The sequence below is a fragment of the Malaya genurostris genome, chromosome 3 (assembly GCF_030247185.1).
Source record: "Malaya genurostris strain Urasoe2022 chromosome 3, Malgen_1.1, whole genome shotgun sequence".
NCBI classification, from domain to species: Eukaryota; Metazoa; Arthropoda; class Insecta; order Diptera; family Culicidae; genus Malaya; species Malaya genurostris.
Window position 1 is genome coordinate 105,830,158 of NC_080572.1, and position 22,026 is coordinate 105,852,183.

At 36.7% G+C, this 22,026-nt stretch overlaps 1 protein-coding gene across 3 annotated transcripts in view; it reads right to left on the reverse strand.

Moving 5' to 3' along the window:
* Positions 1-14,447, reverse strand: part of LOC131434933 (guanine nucleotide-binding protein G(s) subunit alpha) — a 35,506-nt gene extending 21,059 nt beyond the window's left edge. The window contains exons 1-2 of one of the 3 annotated variants that reach the window (XM_058602229.1): positions 14,144-14,160; positions 14,003-14,055 (exon numbers count right to left, since the gene is read on the reverse strand). The gene's annotated coding sequence lies outside the window, so the exon portion shown is untranslated. Of the gene's footprint in view, positions 1-14,002; positions 14,056-14,126; positions 14,161-14,290 lie in introns of those variants that run through there. The other 2 variants (XM_058602227.1, XM_058602226.1) reach the window with 2 other exon arrangements.
* Positions 14,448-22,026: the final 7,579 nt, after the last annotated feature.

Below are 22,026 nucleotides of genomic sequence, written 5' to 3' on the forward strand. Positions count from 1 at the left end.
AACGATTTTAGTTCTTGGAAGAAAGACATTCTATGGAACTGTAAAAGCATTTGAAGAACAACTCTATGTTGCAAAATACACTAAGATAATATTTTTACATGTTTTTTTTTCGCACGGAATTAACACGGTTTTCGCAATCAAACCGGCGACACCCATTGCACTCTCTGTGCGAGTCTGGTTCTTCCGTTTCGGCCGTCCGCGTCGTGATAGCAATAGAAATTGGCTTTTAGTGTAGTATTCGTGTATCAATATAAATAAGTGAAATTTGATATCATCATGGCTGCAACAAAACTTTGACGAGGACCAAAAGTCGCGAAAGGCGAAGAGCAATCAATGTGGCAAGGAATACGCGTATACTGGTGGCACAGCACATTTATGGAAACACCTTTCTGTACATCATAAAATAACGACACAGCTGACAATTTTATTTTATTTTGAAATAACGGCTGCACAAGTATCAATTGATACTTACAGGTATCGATACATTATTGTCTTTCGATACCTTATATCGATACCCCAAAATTTCGGTATCCCGATACCCTAGGTATCGATACTTTGCCTTCCGAGTACCATCCCTACTGATCACAGGGAGTACGATGCGGTGTCTGAGTGCTGCTCTCAAAAAAGTCTAATTTCAATGTGTTGTTTGATACGAATAGTTAAAAATTTGGTTACTTTGAGTGATAGTGCAGGTGTGGCAAGTGTGTGTTTAGTAGTGAGAGTGCTATTTAATGAATAATATTGATTCGCGAAACTAAAAATGCTCAAGCGGCGGAATCATATGCATATCATTGTCGGCGTTATCATATTTCTATGGAATATGTAAAAATTTGCCAGTCAATTGTGTTATTCGGGCTGAAAATCTAAAATTGATCTGCAGCTAGGCCATTCGCGAGTGTTTGTTTCATTTAATTTTTTTAGGAGGCGTGTTTCACCTCGCGTTGTCAACAGCAACGCGAATAGGAGAAGAAGGATACTGGTGAGATCGTTCCTTAGAGATATTTTATATTTTTTTACTTACAATGTCTTATTATATTTCTCCTGAGTATCGAAAATCAGATTTTGTTGAGATCATATTGTTTACCAAAACATATCCGGATTTCTTTCCCTCTCTACTAACACATCTCCTATCCCGTGATGCTCGTGAAGATACAGTGGTACCCGCGGTCTCTAGAAACAACGAGTATCGGACTAACATTCCTTCCTTTTCCTCAGTAGCACAGCCTTTGGTCGTAGTCGGCGTCGATATTGATCATTTAATGAAAAGTTAGGAGTGAGTGGGTATGTACAGTGAAAATGATTTGCTTCTCCCAAGCTTCATTTTCTTGATTAGTTTAGTTTAGTACATTTCCACTCATTCGGTCAATCACGAAGTGCAACTACGGGCGATCTACTTCAGCTCAGCTCAGCACGGTTTTAGCAATCAAAACGGTTTCTGGTGAGAATTTAAAAAACCACTATTTTTTTTTATTTAAAAAAAATAGAATAGGTTGGAATTGGAAATTTAAAAAAAATGGAAAACGAGCAAATTTAATAAAAAGTTTCAAAGTTAACAAAAATCATTCATTCAACAATTCACGGTAGTACTGAATGTCGTTCCATAAACTGGTGTCTTCAGATCTTCAATCCTTGACGTAAATTACACGACAACGGCTCCTTCGCTCAATGTTGTCTTATGATATATTCTCAGCATCGTCATTGATATCATTGAGAATTTCGTAGAGTTGAAGAACTAGCCTCTTCAACTCTTCATCATATCGAGCAGTACAGTATTTTATACTATTTTAAAAATGATATAGCTCTATCAGTATTATGAATAACACCGATGAAACGAGTTACTTCAGCATAACACATTTGTGGATGATTCGATTCTGTTTGGATTTATTTAATAAAAGTTACTAGTTGCGAAGTGTAAACGATGATTGTTTGATATGTGTTCCTCAATTTTTTTATAGATTGTTCGTAAACAGTACCGCTGAAATGTCAATGATAAATTCTTGTTCACTTGTGACGTAACGACAAAAAATCTAATTCTGTCGCTAACCTATGTCTTCCCATTCAGAACTTTTTCTCAAGCTTTATTTGTAGTAAAAGTGGGTGGTGTTATCAGCACTTCTCTACTCGAACCTTCTACTTTGTACCAACGTATTCTCGTTCTTTTGAAAACTCGCAATGCATTATACAGAAGGCATGAAGCATTTGATTAATTTGCCTACCGGACAATCCAATGTGTTTTATCTAGGATGACTAGACCCTTTTCGTAACTTCAGGCTGGTTTTTAGATTTCAATTTAAATAACACTTACATTTAGACAAAAAAAAAAACAAACAAATAAGCAAATCTACGGTTTTTGGGATCACTACATCCAATTTCCCACGCGTTTTTTTTGCACGTTTTCCGCAATTAATACGGTTTTGTTTTACACGGTTTATTTAACACGGTATACACGGTAGGGGGAGATCGTATATCTTTTCCCATGGGATTGATAAGTACAGATATCAAGGCAAAACTATTTTAGTTTTCTATGGAATTTTCAATACGAGGTTATAAAGTAGTTATTTAGATATCGAACATGAACAAGTGTATGAACCTATGTTCAAAAAATTTACTGAATATTTTTCAAATAAATGCAATTTTTTATATATGTTTCTAGATATTTTTGCTATATTTTGATAATTCATATGGTTTGAGGTGCACACACTTGAAAAAATTCTCCTGATATATATTTTTTGTTGCATAATTTAGAGCTCAACTTCGGACGACATCGTGTGAATGGGAAGACAAATTTGATAAAACCTGCCTCGAGAGATGATCCAAGAATATGGAATACTCTTCAAATTTAAACCTAAAGACGCTTCTGCCATTCTCTACCGTTCGCCAGGAAAATAAAGAGCAATTTTTAGCGTTTCATATAGTGCCCCCTTCAAAATTTCATTCCAATATTTACACATACAACAAAAAACAATTAAAATATTTGTTCTAGTTCAAAAAACTAAAAAAAAATTATCAAGATTCAACCAAAAATATATAGAAATAGTTCTATTAGTTTAATAAGAATTGTAAATTGATACTGACTCCCACTCCAATGTCTCACGAATACGAACTTCCTATAGCTTAATGATACCCGAGCGACTGTTTCCAAGCAACATATTGTAATTTCTGGCCAGCGCTCATTGAAACGTGAAATCTTCGAGCTCTACATATATACAATCGAACATCTAATTGCTTTTAATGACTACTCGTGGAAAATAGACCAGAACAAAACTTATCGTGACAAGTTTTCCTTCATTGCATCTCCATCACTCCTACCGCATCGAATGAAGAACTGTTCAGTTGATTACTATACAATCTACGAAACACTAGTACACACTACTTCGTCCGTCCCCTCACAGGAATTACTTTTGCATACCCCACAGCTTTGCAAATTGCACGTTTTCACTACACAAATAACATCAGGTCGCCCATACACGTATCTTGATTAGCATTGTTGAAATCGGGATTTTGTTTCACTGTTTCTTCATATTGTTGTGTATTTCACTCTTATTCGATTATAATCACATTCTGTCTACTTCCAATGATTTTCTTAATTTCACTCACACACCTTCCATTTTCTTGATTTGTCTTCGCCACTCATTCTTTCGCCATTCTCGTAGCTTCGAAATACACCACTCTATTCTCAACCTGTAAATTCTCTGAGCAGCACTGTGGATGGGATAGCATGAAATAAATTCAACACTGCAATTTGTTCGAGTGACCAAAAACGTTCGATTATGTGACTGGACTACCTAACAAAATTTAATCGACCTCTTGTGTCGTTGTACTGAGCTATCCTTCTATGTCGTTCTGTCTCATTATATTGACCAGTGATACCCAGGCGCGTATACATAAGGGGTTTTTGGGTGTTCAACACCCCCCCCCCCCCTCAACGCAAGAAATTATTAGGGGAGACAGAGGCTAGACCGCACACGGGGTTGAAGTGGACAACTTAAATATCTTATAATACTTCAATTATTTCGATTCATTGATTGACTTTGTAAACGCGCTTAAAGATGACGAGGTAGGTGACTTAGGAAAAAACCCAATAAGCGATGTTTTTACAATTCCTAAAAAGTGTCCGATTTAACCCTGGTCTCCCCTATATTATGAAAATCTCCTCCACATGAGATTTCGATTTAGAAAGCAAAAATCACACACAATTGAATCATTTAGAATATAAAAAACAAACGTGGAAAACCTTTTTCCAGGAAACCTTACGGTAGTAAACAATTTCAAAATAGTCGATATTTGATGATGAACTTATTGAAATGTACATTTCTAGGAAGTTAAAATACAATGAAACTCCATGAAATAATCTATTCAATTTAGACTGAAATATACAATGTACGGGCTCGCGACTGTAGCATTTTAATGAAAGAAAAACTCTTTTTGATCCACGTAGAAGTGTGATGTGACTGTTTGAATAACAAGAGAAAAGTCTCTTGTCATAAAACAGTCTCAGTAAAACTCCTCATTCTTGTGTTCATTAAGATAATTTCTGGCACGAATTTGGGCTGATATTTGCCACAAATACACTTAGATTGATTCGGGTAGTTTAAAAAAGCGTGCTTCACCGCTTACGCCGCATATTTGACAACTTTTCTGCAACCAAATGTATCAGCAATAATACATTATAATTTGATTATTGGTCACTTTCTGAAAAAATCGTGCGGTGAGAAAAAAATTCTATTTTCGGTTACGTCATTTATTCGATTATATCTCCGGAAACGGAAGTATCAGTAATTTGATCTTCGAGCTTGATCAATGATTTAATAGTGCCCTCGGTATCTTAGAGCTAAAGCAGTATGTCTTAAAGGCTGTCCTAGAAAGTATGGACGCAACCAAAAACCGCTGCCATTTCGCAATGGTTCATAATCTGTCTATTTTTATGGCTGCGTACTGTTGTTTACACTCTTCTCTAACCACTTGTGCAGTTGTTTATTCGTTTTAATTAGTTTGTTTCGAAATTTGTTGACTTTCAGCAGAATAACGTCGAAAAATTGTGTACAAATGGTGCACAGAACGCGGACTGTCACTGAGAAGGATAGCAAAAATGGACGGAGTAAGTGAAAAAGCCTTGCGAAATGCAATCAGGAAGTTCGGTGAGGATAACACCTTTGAGGATAAACCGAAAACGGGTCGAAAAAAAGGTCTTGCTAACCCTCAGTTGGATAAACGTATACTGAAGGCGTTCGAGCAAAAGAAGGAGGTTTAAGTTCGGGATGTGGCCAAAAAAGTGGGCACTTCGAAGTCAAATGTTCTTCGTGCTCAAGAACGTTTGAATCTTCGAACCTATAAGAAGCAGAAACAACCAAAACGTAGTCCGAAACAAGAAGCATCAATCAGGCCGAGGGTTCGAAAGCTATACAATACGATTCTTGCTGGAAATTTGAACTGCATAATCATGGACGACGAAACCTACGTGAAACTCGATTACAAATCCTTGCCGGGACCACAATATTATACGCTGCGAGAAGGGCAAGTGTTAAACCAGTCCGAGACATCGATTGAAGTCGAAAAAGTTGGTAAGAAAGCTATGGTCTGGCAAGCAATTTGTAGCTGCGGTAAGATTTCGAAACCCTTCTTCACCACTGCTTCAATGAACAGCGAAATATACATCAAGGAATGTTTACAAAAACGACTTCTACCCATGATTCGAAGCCACAAGGATCCTGTTGTCTTCTGGCCAGATCTTGCTTCTTGCCACTACTCGATATCAACGGTAGAATGGTATACTACCAAAAATGTCACTTTCACCCCAAAAGACATGAATCCACCAAATTGCCCACAACTTCGACCAATAGAGGAATTTTAGGCATTAACGATGGCACATCTTAGGAAACATGTCTCGGCAGCCGAAACCATTCAACAGTTTGAAAAAGATTGGAAAAAAGTGTCAAAACTTGTCGCCAAGAAGTCTTACGGAATTTTATGAGAAACGTTCGCAAGAAGGTGCGCCAGCTAGTCTACTATGGCTAAGTAGCAAATGTTTAGAATAATATTCTGTTGTTGTAGTCTATTATTATCAGTATATCGAATAAAATTTGGATATCTAACACTTGTGAATTATTTATAGCGAAATCAAAGTGTGTCCATACTTTCTGGGACAGTCTTTATTGAATATATTGTTAAATAAAAAATGACCTAATAGTAGCTTTCAAGCGAGCCTAAACTTGTTGAAATCGGTTCATTCTTCTTCGAGTAAATTGAGAGTATTGAAAAATGTGTGCGGTTTGTCGAGTAGGTAACTTCTTCGATTATATATCCGAATTAGGAAGTATTATCCATATGACTTTCGAACTTGATCAACACCCCTTGATAACCCCTAAATGACCCCAATATTAGTCTCGAACGAGTTTAAAATTCGGTTTGGCCGTCGTCGATAAAATTGAGCGAATTGATAGAATTGAGTCGATAAAATTTATCAATATTTGACGTTCCATAAAAAAGTTCGTTTCTTTTTATAAAAGAAACAATTTTTTACCTATTTGAAAAATTTCAACTCAAGCTTCAGGAAGCCTAACAATTAAATCTTGCTTATATGTTTATGTAACAAATAAATATTATAAATGTTATAAATATTATGAATATTGACTAAACATTTTACGAACATGTTTATGAAAACATGGGCTATCAAATAGGAACAGTTATTGAAAAATCGGTTACCTCGCAAAAATTAGAATGGCCACTTTAGATATATATTTTTGAAATTTCACTTATAATCGTGTAATTTGTCAATATGAAATTCAGGAATTTTCTATGGGGTCTTAAGACTTTTCGTTTGAATCATAATTTGTAAAAATCGGTTCAGCCGTCTTCAAGCCGTAGGTTAGTGCACATATTTTAATTTTTTGTGCATATCACCCTGCAATTCCGGAACTGGAAGTCAATTTCAAATAATTTTCAGGAATTTTGTATGAGATTACAAGACCTTTCATTTGAATCTATGTTTGTAAAAATCGGCTCAGCCATTTCCTAGAAAAGTGAGTGCACAAAAATGTTTCATATTCACATACTCGACGAACTGATTCGATATGTTAGTCGGTTCTCCGGGTCTCTCATACACACACATTTTTGAACTCGACAAACTGAATTGAATGGTATTCATCTGGCATTCATCTAGAATGTCAGGTTTCTCAGTTATTGAATAGCAATTCTAAGCGGAAAAGGCTAAAGGTAGAAATTATTATAGAGTAAATTTTTCAGTCTCGAAAAATTTCTGCTTCTCTTTTACGGCAATTACCCCAATACGATACAAATATCCGATAAAACATTCTAGAATGAACAATAATCTCGCTTCAAACTTACGCCGTATTTGAATGTTTCGTTAAATTAACTATTTTCTATGCATGCATGTAATTAGCAAATACTTCCAACAACTATAATAACTATGTGGTCAATTGGCTGCTTCTTAGGTCATCTTCAATAGAAGAATATTATCGATATTCAGTGACAGAACGGTTTGGCGACAATAACATCGTGATAAGTTTTTCACTACATATTTAATTGAAAAGCACGCGAAACGTATCGTTGCGCTAGACTTTCATCGCCATGCATATGTATGCTGACACTACATACTCGAATAGCATGGCGTATTGGTCATGTGCATTGAAATTGAATTGAAGTCAATGGAAAAACGAATATGTTTCTCGAATGTAAATTGCGTTGCAATATTGGCAGGTGGACTTCGGCCCACATAAAAAACGATTAATCGTGATCATGTTCATAAAATAAAAGCTTTAATTTTTTGTTCATGCAGCATAGAGAAGTTGAAATGCTCGGAAACGTGTCCAAATTGTTAATAACCCTGAAACTAATATAAAAACAATTCTGTTACTTTCATAATTACTATGCACTATGAGATGAGATTTCAAACGTACATGGGTAGAACCAAAATAAACAAAAATATTGACGCAACGCAAACACCATTGTTCAAGCATTGAGAATAAGAAAATCGTCGCTGTAAGTATTACAAATGAAATAACTGCGCTCTTTTTACGCGAAGAAAAAACACACCACTTCAGAAAACCGCGTAAAAAACGAGAAGCTTCCGAAATTCGCGTAAAAATCGTGCCATTTCTATAATCCGAAAACTCGAAAAAAACACGTAAAAAGAAACCGCATAAAATAAATCGTATAACTGCAATTGGCTAGTCGGTACCTATGAATCTGCCTAGCAGTTTAAGATGAACAGACCAATAACTACCAATAACAGGTAACGGTTTGAGCCAAGCAATTAGGAAAAACCTGTTTTAATCCACCTAGTGGTGTAATGATGCCTTTCTCATGTACATATAATATTGTGGTATTCTATTCAAAAATTTTCTCTTCGATTTTTGAAAGAAACCAAGAGATTGTTGATGCATAACATACAGAATAAAACAGTGCTTTGATTGCGTAAGCCATCCTTAAGAAAACGAAATGGGTTCACTATTATATGCACTTCCGGCACCAGAACTCGAGAACCGGTATAATCATGACACACAAACTCTTCTAATACGCACCCTATAACTCCGGAATCGGACGTCGGATTTCAGGAATTTCGTAGAGGATCGGAAGACCTTTGAATCTAAGTTAGTGGAAATCGGTCAAACCATCGTGAAAATGAGAAAAGTGAGTGAGATCCATTTTGGTATATATGACCACTATTTCTGGTACCTCCGGAACCGGATACCGGAAACCAGGATAGCCGGAATCGGTTTGTTTAGTTGCCTATTGAGTAGTTTTGAGACCAGTTTAAAACATTTTTTACGTTTTTTGTTTCGCCGGTTTAAGTGACGGTGTACAATATTGAACACACTTTACCCTATAATTCCGGAACCGGAAGTCGGATCCAGATGAAATTCAGGAATTCCGTATGTGACCACGAGACCTTTCATTTGAATCTAAGTTAGTGGAAATCGGTCAAACCATCACTGAGAAAAGTGAGTGAGATCTATTTTGGTATATATGACCACTATTTCCGGTACTTCCGGAACCGGATACCGGGAACCAGGATAGCCGTAATCGGATTTTTTAGTTGTCTACTGATAATGACTGTCGATTTGTGTAGCTCTGAGACCAGTTTAAAACATTTTTTACGTTTTTTGTTTCGCCGGTTTAAGTGACGGTGTACAATATTGAACACACTTTACACTATAATTCCGGAACCGGAAGTCGGATCCGGATGAAATTCAGGAATTCCGAATGGGACCAAGAGACCTTTCATTTGAATCTAAGTTTGTGGGAATCGGTCAAACCATCGCTGAGAAAAGTGAGTGAGACCCATTTTGGTATATATGACCACTATTTCCGGTACTTCCGGAACCGGATACCGGGAACCAGGATAGCCGGAATCGGTTTGTTTAGTTGCCTACTGATAATGACTATCCATTTGTGTAGTTTTGAGACCAGTTTAGAAATTTTTTTACGTTTTTTGTTTCGCCGGTTTAAGTGACGGTGTACAATATTGAACACACTTTACCCTATAATTCCGGGACCGGAAGTCGGATCCGGATGAAATTCAGGAATTCCGTATGGGACCACGAGACCTTTCATTTGAATCCTAGTTTGTCAAAATCGGTTCAGCCATCTCCGAGAAAACCTGGTGAGATTATTTGACACATACACACACAGACATTACTCAGCTCGATGAACTGAGTCGAATGGTATATGACACTTGACCCTCACACTTGGCCAATTTTCACTGGTCGGTTTTTCAAGCGATTGCATAACCTTTCTATATGAGAAAGGCAAAACCAACAAGAATATAGAGGTAGTCAGAATAAGATTTTGTTAGATAATAGTGTACCATCGCACAAATCTAAAGGCGTTCACGGATACGCTAGGAAGTCTCCAGTGGGAAGTGCTTCATCATGTAGCTTACTCTTCGAACCTGGTTCCATCCGCCTACCACTTCTTCATCTCGTTGGACCAGCTTCGATTATTTCGCAAATTTGCTAGAATGGCTCATCCAAGGGATCAACACAAAAGGCGACAATTCTTCTGGCAAGACATCCACAAATTTCCAGATAGTTGACAAAAATATTTAGAAACCAAAGAAAATATTTCGAATAAACGCACATATGAACACATGTTTGTTCCCTTCGTCACTGTCAAACTGATGCGCTTTCACATGGTTGATGACCAAATAAAAATCGGGCCGGAGGACCAAATGTCATATACTGTACGACTCAGTTCGTCGAGTTACGATGTACGACGAGACGAAACGCAAGCTAAAGATAACGACACAGGAATCAATCTGGGTGCTCGCTCAGCCGACGACAGACTCCCAGCACCTGATCTATCGGCGATATGTAAAGAGATCGGTAAGCTGAGGAACAACAAAGCCGCGGTGAACGACCAATTGGCAGGCGAGCTGCTAAAACCTGGAGGATAGCCACTGGATAGAGCGCTGCACTGGAATATTTCAAAAAGTTTGGTGGAGGAGATTCTACCGAAGGAATTGTATGCCCAATCTACAGAAAGGGTGATAACCTTTGCTATTGAAACTACCAAGCAATCACATTACTGAACATCGCCTACAAGGTAATCGACCAAATCCTTTGCCGTCGTCTATCACCGATAACTAAGTGATTCGTAGGGGCGCATCAAGCGGAATTAACTGAGGCTCGCTCCACTACGGATCACATATTCATATTCACGATTCACGTTTGATGTCTTCAATTGACTCAAAACGGTTTCCCTGGAGCGGTCGTTTAAGTTTGCTGAAGAGCCAGAAGTTACACGGAGCTAAATCAGAATACGGTGGGAGCGGAACGATATTAGCTGAATTTTTGGCAAAAAATCACGAATAATCAATGCAGTATGCGACGGTGCATTATCGTGGTGCAATAACCAAGAGAATAACTTCGCGCAAATAACGCATAATGACGCGTTCTCGACATACAATAATCACTTGCTTGCGACATACAATAATCACCGAAGGTCTTTTGCAACATTCTGAACGTTTCGGCACCAGAAATTTGATTCCGCACACGAAATTTAATTAAACATCTTTGTTGAATAATTTCACTCATTGCACGTTTAATACTTCAGAAAGACAAACGTATACTAAACGATAATGAATATTTTGACGTGACACTTGGCACAGATGTTATTGACAGTCATACCAATCTATAAAAAAAATATATTTCGACGAATAAGGTTCCCGCGCGAAATATTATTAAAAAATCTTATTACCCACAGTAGTATGTTTAGTGTGAAAATGTTGACTTCATAAGTTGACATGGAACTCTAACGCCAAATATGCATTCTCATATTAGGTCATATAATTCTCAGTCTGACGATGAAGTTTCATGATGAAATTCATGTATTTCAGTGTTGATCATCAAATTTCTACACAAAAGATTTGCATTTCAATTTGTTCATTCCTTCTATCACTCTGACTAGAAAATGAATGTTGACAATTATTTGGCATAACAACCTTCATCATCTGGTATAACGTTATCTATAACTTTGAATTATGTGTTGGGTAGAACTCTAGTAATGCGTGGGTGGAGACGTTTGTACACCACCTGTTTATGGCTCTATTTTCTCTCTCTTTCTCTCTCTCTCTCTCTCTCTCTCTGTCTACCAATTGTAGAATACAGTTCTTCATGGTATCAAAGATTTCACTTGCTGTTATTCGTAAACTGCTACTGTATCCAAACTGAGCGTATTCCGCTTTTTCATAATGACAGAAGTATTGGACGATAATTTAACCTGCTGCATAATCATGGTACTATATATCACGCACAAACAGTCAAAGTCAATTTTTAGTAACCATATGAGTCTTGATTTTTCACTGTTACACTAAACCAATTCGAAAATTATTTGAATTCACTTTTTTGAAACTTTCAGCTAATATATTCATTGGATTACTCTTTGGTATCTTTTATACATTTCAATTCGCATATTTTACTTTTATCTTAATCACTGTTTTCACTTATCTTTCGAAACAAGTACACATATTTGATTTGTTTATTCACACTCCTTACCATTACATTTTCTAGTTACTAACAAATGAACACATTCAACCGGTGCTGACTTTTGGAGCTTCCTTGTGCAGGATAAGTGCTGTTAACAAAATTTCGTTAAGTTGCTGGTCAAACGGTACCATATAGAATTCTTTTCAGAAACTCTATCACCTAGAGCTTCTACCGACAAAATCCACTCTCTAATTGTTTGAGAAAGCAATTATGTCTAACTAGTTACCGCTCAATCTCTCTATCATTCGCTCAGTGTTAAATGAAGGCGTTTTTTTCTCTCGCTCATTTTCTTCGTCTCTTTCCACGATCAACTGAGTACAATGCTTCTGATTCAGGACAAGCGAATGTCACTTTCTTCCCTATTCCTATATCTACACATGCAGATACTGTCTAATATGGAATCAGTCTTGTAGTGTACTTTACAAACATTAACTAAAGTCTCGTATGTGACTACTGTGGACACTGCTAAATTTTTAACTTTCATCTATACACTGGACCATTCAATTCATTTTTTGTGGTTTTGTAGATTGCGTAACTGACGATTACATCAAGCAATACTAAAAAAAAATATTGTGGAATACCATCATTCTGGTTGATTAGAAGCGGATTACTTTCCGGACATCAACTTTAAGGAGCAATCCCAAGATATCTGCAGGAAGCTCGATTTTCTTAACGAAAACAAACGAATTAGTAGTGGTAGACGTTAGCAACTAAGCTAATAACAAACACGAACGAAACGACAAACGCTATACAGTGGGATAGATAAGAAAAGTGATCTTAATCACTCATGAGACTCTACAATTTATTGGTTGATGGGAATTTTTTGTGTGTGAAATTGATTAACAATTGAATATACAAGTAACTCATCATTCAGGGTTAGTTCAGAAGCTGAACGTACAAGTTCATATGAATATAGAAACAAGCGAATATTTTTACAAATCATCTCAATTGACTATCTTCTATATACTGAGTTAGTCGAGTAGGTGAGACAGAAGGGCGGTTCAGACTAATCCGGCAAATATAGATAATCGAGAAGCGGATCCAATCTATTCCCTGCAAAATGAATACATCGTTGCGGCGATGACCTTCTTCTCGCTGAATATTCGCCGTGCGCAGCGTCTCACTCAAGAGTTTTACCTTGCGATGACCCAATGTTTAATGTTTTTCTACTCTATCGTCGCACATCACGAATATTAAGGTTGCAACGAGGACCTTGGATTTGTCAGTCAGCTGTACTGGTCAAATCCTTTCTTGTTATTGTTATTTCTACTGCTGTGAAACTGGTCATAACCATCGGTGACGAATGGATAACCAATTTTTGACACTCTATTTTTAAAAGATTTCCATATAGTATGGATGACCATTGTACGAGAAACCAAGTAGCAGAAAAAGATAGATGAAGTAGAAGAGCTAACGAGAACAAGAGTAGCAGGAATAAAATAGAAAAAATAACATCGTGTGCATGTATGAGTATAGTTTTGGCACAGTCGCTTGAATTACAAATATCACTTTTCTCATCGTACTGCATCGTGGTTTCCATACACTTCAGATTGTAGCCTAGGAATCGATGTTCTCTCTGGTCATTTGTGTACGTCTTCGATATTGGAGAGATTGAGATAGATGTGTGCATAGCTCAGGCGAGCATAGTTGATACATGGAACAGGTTGAAATTGTATTAGTGTGAACCTTTATCCATAGGTATTTGTATTAATATTTCAATATCGCTATATTATGAATTTTCCATTTTCCCAATTTCATTCCACAATTTTCAACTTGATCCACTTGTCAGGTACAGGCGATATCCTACTTTAGGTTTGAGTACCAAGGCGATCCTATTCTTTACCAATCTTATTATTGAGGGGAAAACACTTCTCTAAGTGATCAAAAAAATGAAGTCGTTCATCATTTTCGTCTTCAGACAGTGAAAAAAGACTACTTTCAATATTGACAGAAGCTTTACCACAGAGGACAAGCAGAAGCAAGAAAAAATTACACACCCTTTTGGCTTATTTTTCACTTTTCACTGCTCACATAAGGAAACACCGACAAACTGCAATCATTTGTAAAATTAGTTTAACCAACGTTTGATCTAATTTCACGAAGATTGAGACCAATAGGTACCAAAAATCACTTCCTACCAGAACCGATTTTGATCTACCATTTCTCGCACACCCGCACACACAAAGTAACTAGATTACTTGGGCAAAGCTGTACAAGTTTCAAATTTTTGAGCCCGAAACGGTGAAAATAATAGGCCAGATCTAATAGTAACCACTTTTTCGTACCTTCTACCGTCAAACGCGAGTAACTTTCAGCAATTCGTACTAGATGAACAAGCGGAAAATTCAATTTTTCTTCCGACGAACTACACGACTCGCTTCTCGAGACTCTTGGCAAGAGCACAGAGACAGCAGAAATTTTTGCAATCGGATAAATGGTGTTATTTTCTCTCATGTACGTTGTCCGTCAGTCCAGCACATTCTCTTTGCCTATCTCTTTCGTTCTGCTACCAGTAAGCTTTCGATCTCATTCGTTCAATAGTTATTCGTAATTTATTTTGTGTCTGCGTTAAACGTCAAGAAAATTTTCAAGAACAAATTATCGTGCAAGCAACAATTACGGAGTATCGATAAATGCTTCAAAATTTACAAAGCAATTTGACACTTGCTAGTGACAGTTTTATTAAACTATCACATACCCAGCAAACTTCGAACCAAAAAAAATATTCTGTCGATGTTTCGCCAATTCTGTATTCCTTTTATCAGGACTCAAACCTGTTTTAATACACCTAGTGGTGTAATGATTCCTTTCTCATATTATCCATTACCTCTTATATATTACAGCAAGATTTATCAATGTACTAGGGTAAGGTGTTCGGTTGCCGACACCCCACCGTAACTTTTGACAGAAAACAGATAGCGTCATTCCGTTCAAATATTGTACCATGCCTGATGAAATCAAGCATCCCTGCAAGCAGCTGATCTGTGTTGATAAACGCACTCAAAAAAATCCATACGTTAACCTTATGTGAAAAAACACGTAGATTCCAAAAATGGCTTTGTCATCGGAGTTTACGTGATCTTCTTAACAACCAGCGGATCATGATTGAACATGAAATGAACCATATGTCAGAATTATTGCTGTTGTCACATATATTTTATGTGTCACGCACTTACTTGAATTTATTCTGTCATGTTCATTTTGTGCTCGCAATATGGCGTCAGTTGAAAAAACCTAGAGCATACAATATAGGACAAATCCCTTTCGACCCTTCTAAGGTATTTATCACAGTGATTTTAGGGTAAACAAAATACGGAACTGGAACACAAAAACTGCTCCAAAAATACAAAACTGAAAAACAATTCAATTTTGTATTTCTCTATAGCGGAGTTCAAAAGGCAAAACCTCTAGATTGTGTTCCAGCACATCAATCACATCTTGAACTACTAGTTCCAGCTGAATGCATTCCTTAAAGGGAACAATGTTTGCTTCAGTTTAGCTACTTCGGAGAAAGGATTTAGAACAATGCATTCTGTATTTTTGATATTTTTCACCAGTGATTCAACAGAAACGAATTTAAAAAGTAAAATTTTCAGAATATCTGCGTGCGAACAAAATTTATCGCAATGTTATGTCCAACAGACTATGTAATCTATGAGTTTTTAGTACCAATATAAATTATTAAGATTCAATTTAGAACTTTTTAGTAACAATTACATGAAAATAATGTGACTATTAAGTAAAGTTCTGGTAAAAAGTAAGTTCAGATGAAATAAATTTTACAGCACAATTTAAATGAGCTTTGTATAAATTTCACAAAAGTATTCTATAGAATCTACGAAAAAAGTTACGTAGATATGACGTGATACAAATGTGGACTAAGAGTTCATGAGTTCATTCTGTGCTATCTATACTTCACATAAGTATTACAAGAAAAGTTCTATGGATAAAAATCACATACGTTTTCACGTAGCATTGAAGTGAGGATTTTTCTGAGTGCGGGAGGGAACCAACTAGTAAAGAAAAATTTTCATAACACAAAGGGTGTACCGATAGTAAATAGTGCGCGCAGTTCAATATAGGTGGAACTAGTGCTCCATGAACATTTATTTTTAGAAGTATTTACTTAGTGTCATGTCTGTTAGTCTATGTCATCATTCAGTGAAGGTTGGTTATGCGGCAAATATGCCGAACAGTAGGCATATTTCCTATCTATTCCATGCATAGTAAGACCAAATCCATTTTGTTATATCTTCGAAATGTGAAATATTCAAAAACATGATTCATAATAATTAGAAAAGAAAGTATGAATACCTCTAAAACTTTAAACATTGAAAAACTATCAAATGAGCTTACGTTTCTCCCAACAAATTGTACAAACATCTCAAATATCATACAAATACAAATAAGTTATCCATTTTCCAAAATTTCTTCATAATGGAAACAAATAGTTATTTTTATTTTCGATTACACAGGTTTTAACCTTAGTCATTCACCACGTCGGACCATAAAAACCTCCTGACCCTGTGTGCGGGGTTGGGAATCGAAGCCCAGGTAGGCTGAATAGAAGGCTTCGACTAAATTAAGTTGTTCATTGCAGCTTACAATACAATATATACAAATAATTATATTTTTTTTTATTCAATAATGTAATATAATTTTAGGCACACTGCTTAAGCTCTAAGATGCCAAGGGTATTTTCTAATTTTAATTAACGACTAACTTAAAACTAGAATAGTATCATTAGACTATGTCATCTCGGGTTCTCGTAAATCCAGCTTTCAGCTGTCGATCGGCAGTGGTCGATGAATTGAGTGTTGCATGAGTCTTCCAGATGGCGTTGGTAAATATCTATGCTGACCGCATCCTTCGGTTCGTGTGGGTCCGCGGGAAACACCCCCAGGCTACGAAGGCCCGGCGGGTTACCCGCATGATGGTTTTCGACTGGAGCGGTCTTCCGTGGGCGGTTACGGAAGAGAATGAAAAAGAAAGTAAATATTGTGGAAACGGGGTAAAAAGGGAATGTGGGAACAAAATGTCTGAAAACGACAGAGATCTAATTAGATGCCATCGAGATGGTGAAGAGACAGGGAAGTTTGTTCTTTACGAGCAAATGCCATTTGAATTTCGGTTGAGAGCAACGCAAGACAATCGTTCGCTCCTTTGCCCCTGCGGAAGCCGAATTGTGTATCTGAAAGTAAGCCATTAGTCTCGACCCAATTGTCTAGACGAAACAGAATCATTTTTTCGAACAATTTCCGGATACAGGAAAGCATAGCAATCGGCCGATACGAATTGTGGTCGGAGGCTGGTTTCCCTGGTTTTTGAATGGCGATAACTCTTACTTGTCTCCAGTCATGTGGGACAATATTATCTTCAAGAAGCCTATTGAATACATTCAATAAGCACCTTTTGGCAGAGTCATGCAAATTTTTCAACAAGTTGAATTTAATTTTGTCTTACCCCGGAGCGTTATTGTTACACGATAAAAGCGCAAGTAAGAACTCGACCATCGAAAAAGGTGTTTCGTTTCTGTTAGATGAGGCGACGCGCATGATCGTCTGTTCCGGAACAGAGTCAGGACATACTTTTTTCAGGGTGGCAAGTGAATTGCCGATTTCAATTTTCCGATTTTTTTCCGGTTTTCCAGGTTTTTTAAAATAAAAATTCCCGGTTTTTGAAAAAGGCTCAAATCGCCCCTGTTCAGTAGTTTTTTATATTCTTTAATTCAAACTTTAAACAGATATCCCGTGTCCAAAAACGATCAACCAATTGAGGATTGAAGAACTTTCAGGCATCTCGAAGTATAAATAGGAAATACTCATTATTACATGAGCATATAAGAAAAGCGTAAAGCCTTCTCTAGCCTTGAAGGGATTTCTTTCGAGTGCACATGAGTGTTTTTATTTTATTTTTTTTGTATACATATGATTGCAAATAAATCAATAAGGAACAACAATCCCAAAAACGGACGCTTGCTACTTTGAAAAAAACAACAACAATCTATAGCTGCAATTTCAAAGCAATTTGTACAAAGCTTTCTTGGCTCCTTCCGGAAGAGAAAGTGGAAGTATCAGTTCGGTGGGATAATTATAAACGGCATGATGGCACAGCGAACCGAACACAATATCGTCATTGCCAGGTCTTCGGCCAAGGTACAACATATTGTCATAAGGACAAACAATTTTTAAATTGTGGTAATTCGCTTGCTGGATGTGCTGTTCAATGAACGATACCCTCAGATGAATTGTCATGCTGCGATTGTGAAACTAATTATTAACCATGTCCTAGCAGACTATTCTTGCCACACTCTTGTTTTACAAAAAAAAGGAGATGAAAATTCATTTTCAAAAATCTCTCCTTCTTGTCATTTAGACAACGATTTTCTTCAAATTATATAAATTTTGTTATTGACCCCCTCCCCCCATGCAAAGGACACTTGCTACACACTCTCCCCCTGAAAATGTCTTAATGATTATCTCTGAAGAGCAATAAGTATATGTGCCAAAAAACATTGCACCCCCCTTTTTAAAGGCAATTACTACATCCACCCTCCGTATAGCCATATATAAGGTATGCAAAATGTTTCTACGGTCTTCAAAATGTATCGATTCTTGTCAAGTTATATGAATTTTTCCATGACCCCCCCCTTGTTTAAGACACTTGCTGCGCTCCTTCCCCTATAAAAATACTCCTGAAACCATATCTGAAATGCAAGAAGTACTTGTGCCAAGTTTGGTGGCAATCCGTTCAGTAGAACATGATTTTTATATATACAGGGTCCGCCATCTAATTTATTTTTTGAACTAGCGGTTATTTTGACATTGGTAACCCGTATGTCACTTCTAATTTGACAGAAACTTTGTTTTATCCTTTCGCTGAACGAAAATGGTTGTGTATACGCTTGAGGAACGCGTGAAAATAGTGCAGTTTTACTTTGAAAATCAGACGAAGAAGACGCCGATTTTTGCCAAAAAATTATCTTCTCGGATGAGGCACATTTTCATCTCGGCGGGTATGTTAATAAGCAAAATTGTCACATCTGGGGGACGAAAAACCCGCACGTTATCATGGAGAAGCCGATGCATCCTCAGAGAGTGACGGTTTGGTGCGGATTTTGGTCTGGCGGCATCATTGGGCAATTTTTCTTCGAAAATGAGTCAATGGCGAGCGCTTCCGCGCAATGATTAGCGATTGGTTCTTCCCGTTACTTGAAGAGGTAGACTTAGACATCATTTGGTTCCAACAAGACGGCGCTCCGTGCCACACAGCCAACACTACGATCGATCTTCTGCGCACGGTCTTCAAAGATCGAATTATCAGTCGAAGCAGCCATTTGAATGAAATTATATTCCACAATTAACCGGAAGGATGGTACTTTAATATGAAAAAAATAAATTTTGAATTCGGATGAACCGTTTGTGTTTTATTGCATGTTTAAAAAAGTTACATGGACCCTGTAGACAGCTCAAATAATTCATCTTATACGAGAAATCTTCTACAATTGATCTGATTCTGGCAGATCAATGTAACACTTGTAGTTGTTCGGATTTTCGGACAAACAATTCTTATAGCAGCCCTTTTTGCCTCTCTCATATAGGAAGGTTATGCAATCACTGTGAAAACCGCCTTTTTAACCGAGGCACGGAGGGCCGAATGTCATATACCATTCGACTCTGCTGCACCGATTTTCACAAACTTAGATTCAAATGAAAGGTCTATTGGTCCCATAGGTTGCTATTGAATTTTACTCGGATCGGACTTCCGGTACGGGAGTAACGGGATAAAATGTGCAAAAAAAATGAAGAAAAAATGCACTCGATTACCTCAGAGACCGCTCAACAGATTCTCTTCAACGAAGATTCAAATTAAAGGTCTTATGGTTCCATGGGTTGCTATTGAATTTCATCTGGATCCGACTTCCGGTTCGAAAGTTACGGGGTAAAATGTGCAAAATGAACTAAAAACGTTTCATCGATTTTTTCAGAGACCGCTCATCCAATTTACACTAGCGCAGTTTCAAATGAAAGGTCTTATAACTCCATATAATCCTACCAAATTTCATTCGTATACGACTTCCGGTTCCGGAATTACAAATTGATGGGTATAAAAATTTTATTTTCTGAGGCGTGTTCTTATACACAACACGGAGAAATCCTATCAAATACATTCAAATAGCCGTATAATTCATGACGTGGACAGATTTTATTAGTTTATGACCAAATACATTGATTTTGGGTATACCGGATCTTCGTTTCAGTTTTCGGAAGTATAAAAAAAGTGATCGTGTACTCCAAACCGGAAATCGCTCCAATTTCTTAAAAGTGGATGAACCGATTATCAGAAACTCAGATTCAAATGGAAGGTCTTGTATTCACATACCAAATTCCTTAATTTTATTTGGATCCGACTTTCGGTTTCGGAATTATAGGGTAAAGTGTGTTGAAAATTTTATACCAACACTTAAAGGGGCGAAACAAATGACTCAAAAAAAATTCTAAATCGATATAAAAACTACTCCAATCGGCAGTCATTATCAGTAGACGACCAAACAAAGCGATTACGGTTATTCCTTCAAGAATCGAAGAAAATTATTTTGAAGATTACCACAGTATTATATATGATAGAATGATCGATATGGTAAAGGCATCATTACACCACTAGGAGGATTAAAACAGGTTTTTTTTATTAGTGGCAGCTTAAAGCTATAATAACGATTTATTTGAAATATAGTCTTCATTTTATGCCAACATGCTTACATTCTTTACAGCCATAAATAATTTAAATTATTACATTATTGAAGTTCCAAAAGCTCAAACTAAATTCCATTCACCTTCATCTACATCAATATCAGCGTTCTTGTAATCCTACTATGGAACAGTTGAGGACCTTTAAAAGGAAATTAAACATTCACTGAACAAATCAAACCATATTCTGAATCTATAAGCTTCTATACACTCAGAAAAATCCTCACTTCAATGCTACGTGAAAATGTATGTGATTTTTATCCATCGAACTTTTCTCGTAATACTTATGTGAAGTATAGATAGCACAAAATGACCTCATGAACTCTTAGTCCACATTTGTATCACGTAATTTTATTTTCATGTAATTGTTACTATAAAGTTCTATATTGAATCTTAATAATGTATATTGGTACTAAAAACTAATAGATTACATAGTCTGTTGGACACAACATTGCGATAAATTTTGTTTGCACGCAGAAATTCTGCAAATTTTACTTTTAAATTCGTTTCCATAGCTATCTACGGGAATCTACGTGATTTTTCATATAAGGTTAACGTGTGGATTTTTCTGAGTGTACTGTTCCTCAGAAACCATTTTCAGCTCTCAAATCAAGGAACCCAAATACTCCGTGCAAACAGTGGATAAGATCAAAGCCGACAACTCTTGAAATTTTGTGAGTCCTATTGACATCTCACAGAAATATTAGCATAAGACAAGTATTGTTTCAAGATGACGTTACTGAGACGAATTGTATTGAAACAAGAGCAATCATTAGCAAACTTAAAAACATAATGACTTCTAAGAAAGTTTTATAATTTTATTAAAAAATTTCCCTATGCACCTTGAGACTTGGCCAACAATTTTGCAAGTGTGTTGAATACTTATTCCAAGACATAATAAAAATCCAACACAAGCATCCAAATTATCCTTATTTTTCAAAATGCGCATTATTTGTGTTGTTATCGAACTAAGAAAGCTCTGATGTTTCCTGATTGATTTAAAACTGCTGTTAAACCCTTGAAAATCGTTGGACGAGATATGGGGTGTTGGTTCAATTTCCAATGGAATGTTCAGCATAGCACAAGTATGAAACAATAAGTTGTTTCAACACTTTTACTGAACATCTCGCTCAAACGCAAAATAGGGTGTTGTCTCCTACTTTTCACTTGCTTAAAAAAAATCATTATGCTAACAGCTGTTACTCATATGTGAGCTAGTAATATTTTTTCTCGGTATATAAATGCAGAGATCATTCTTTGTAATCGCATCACGT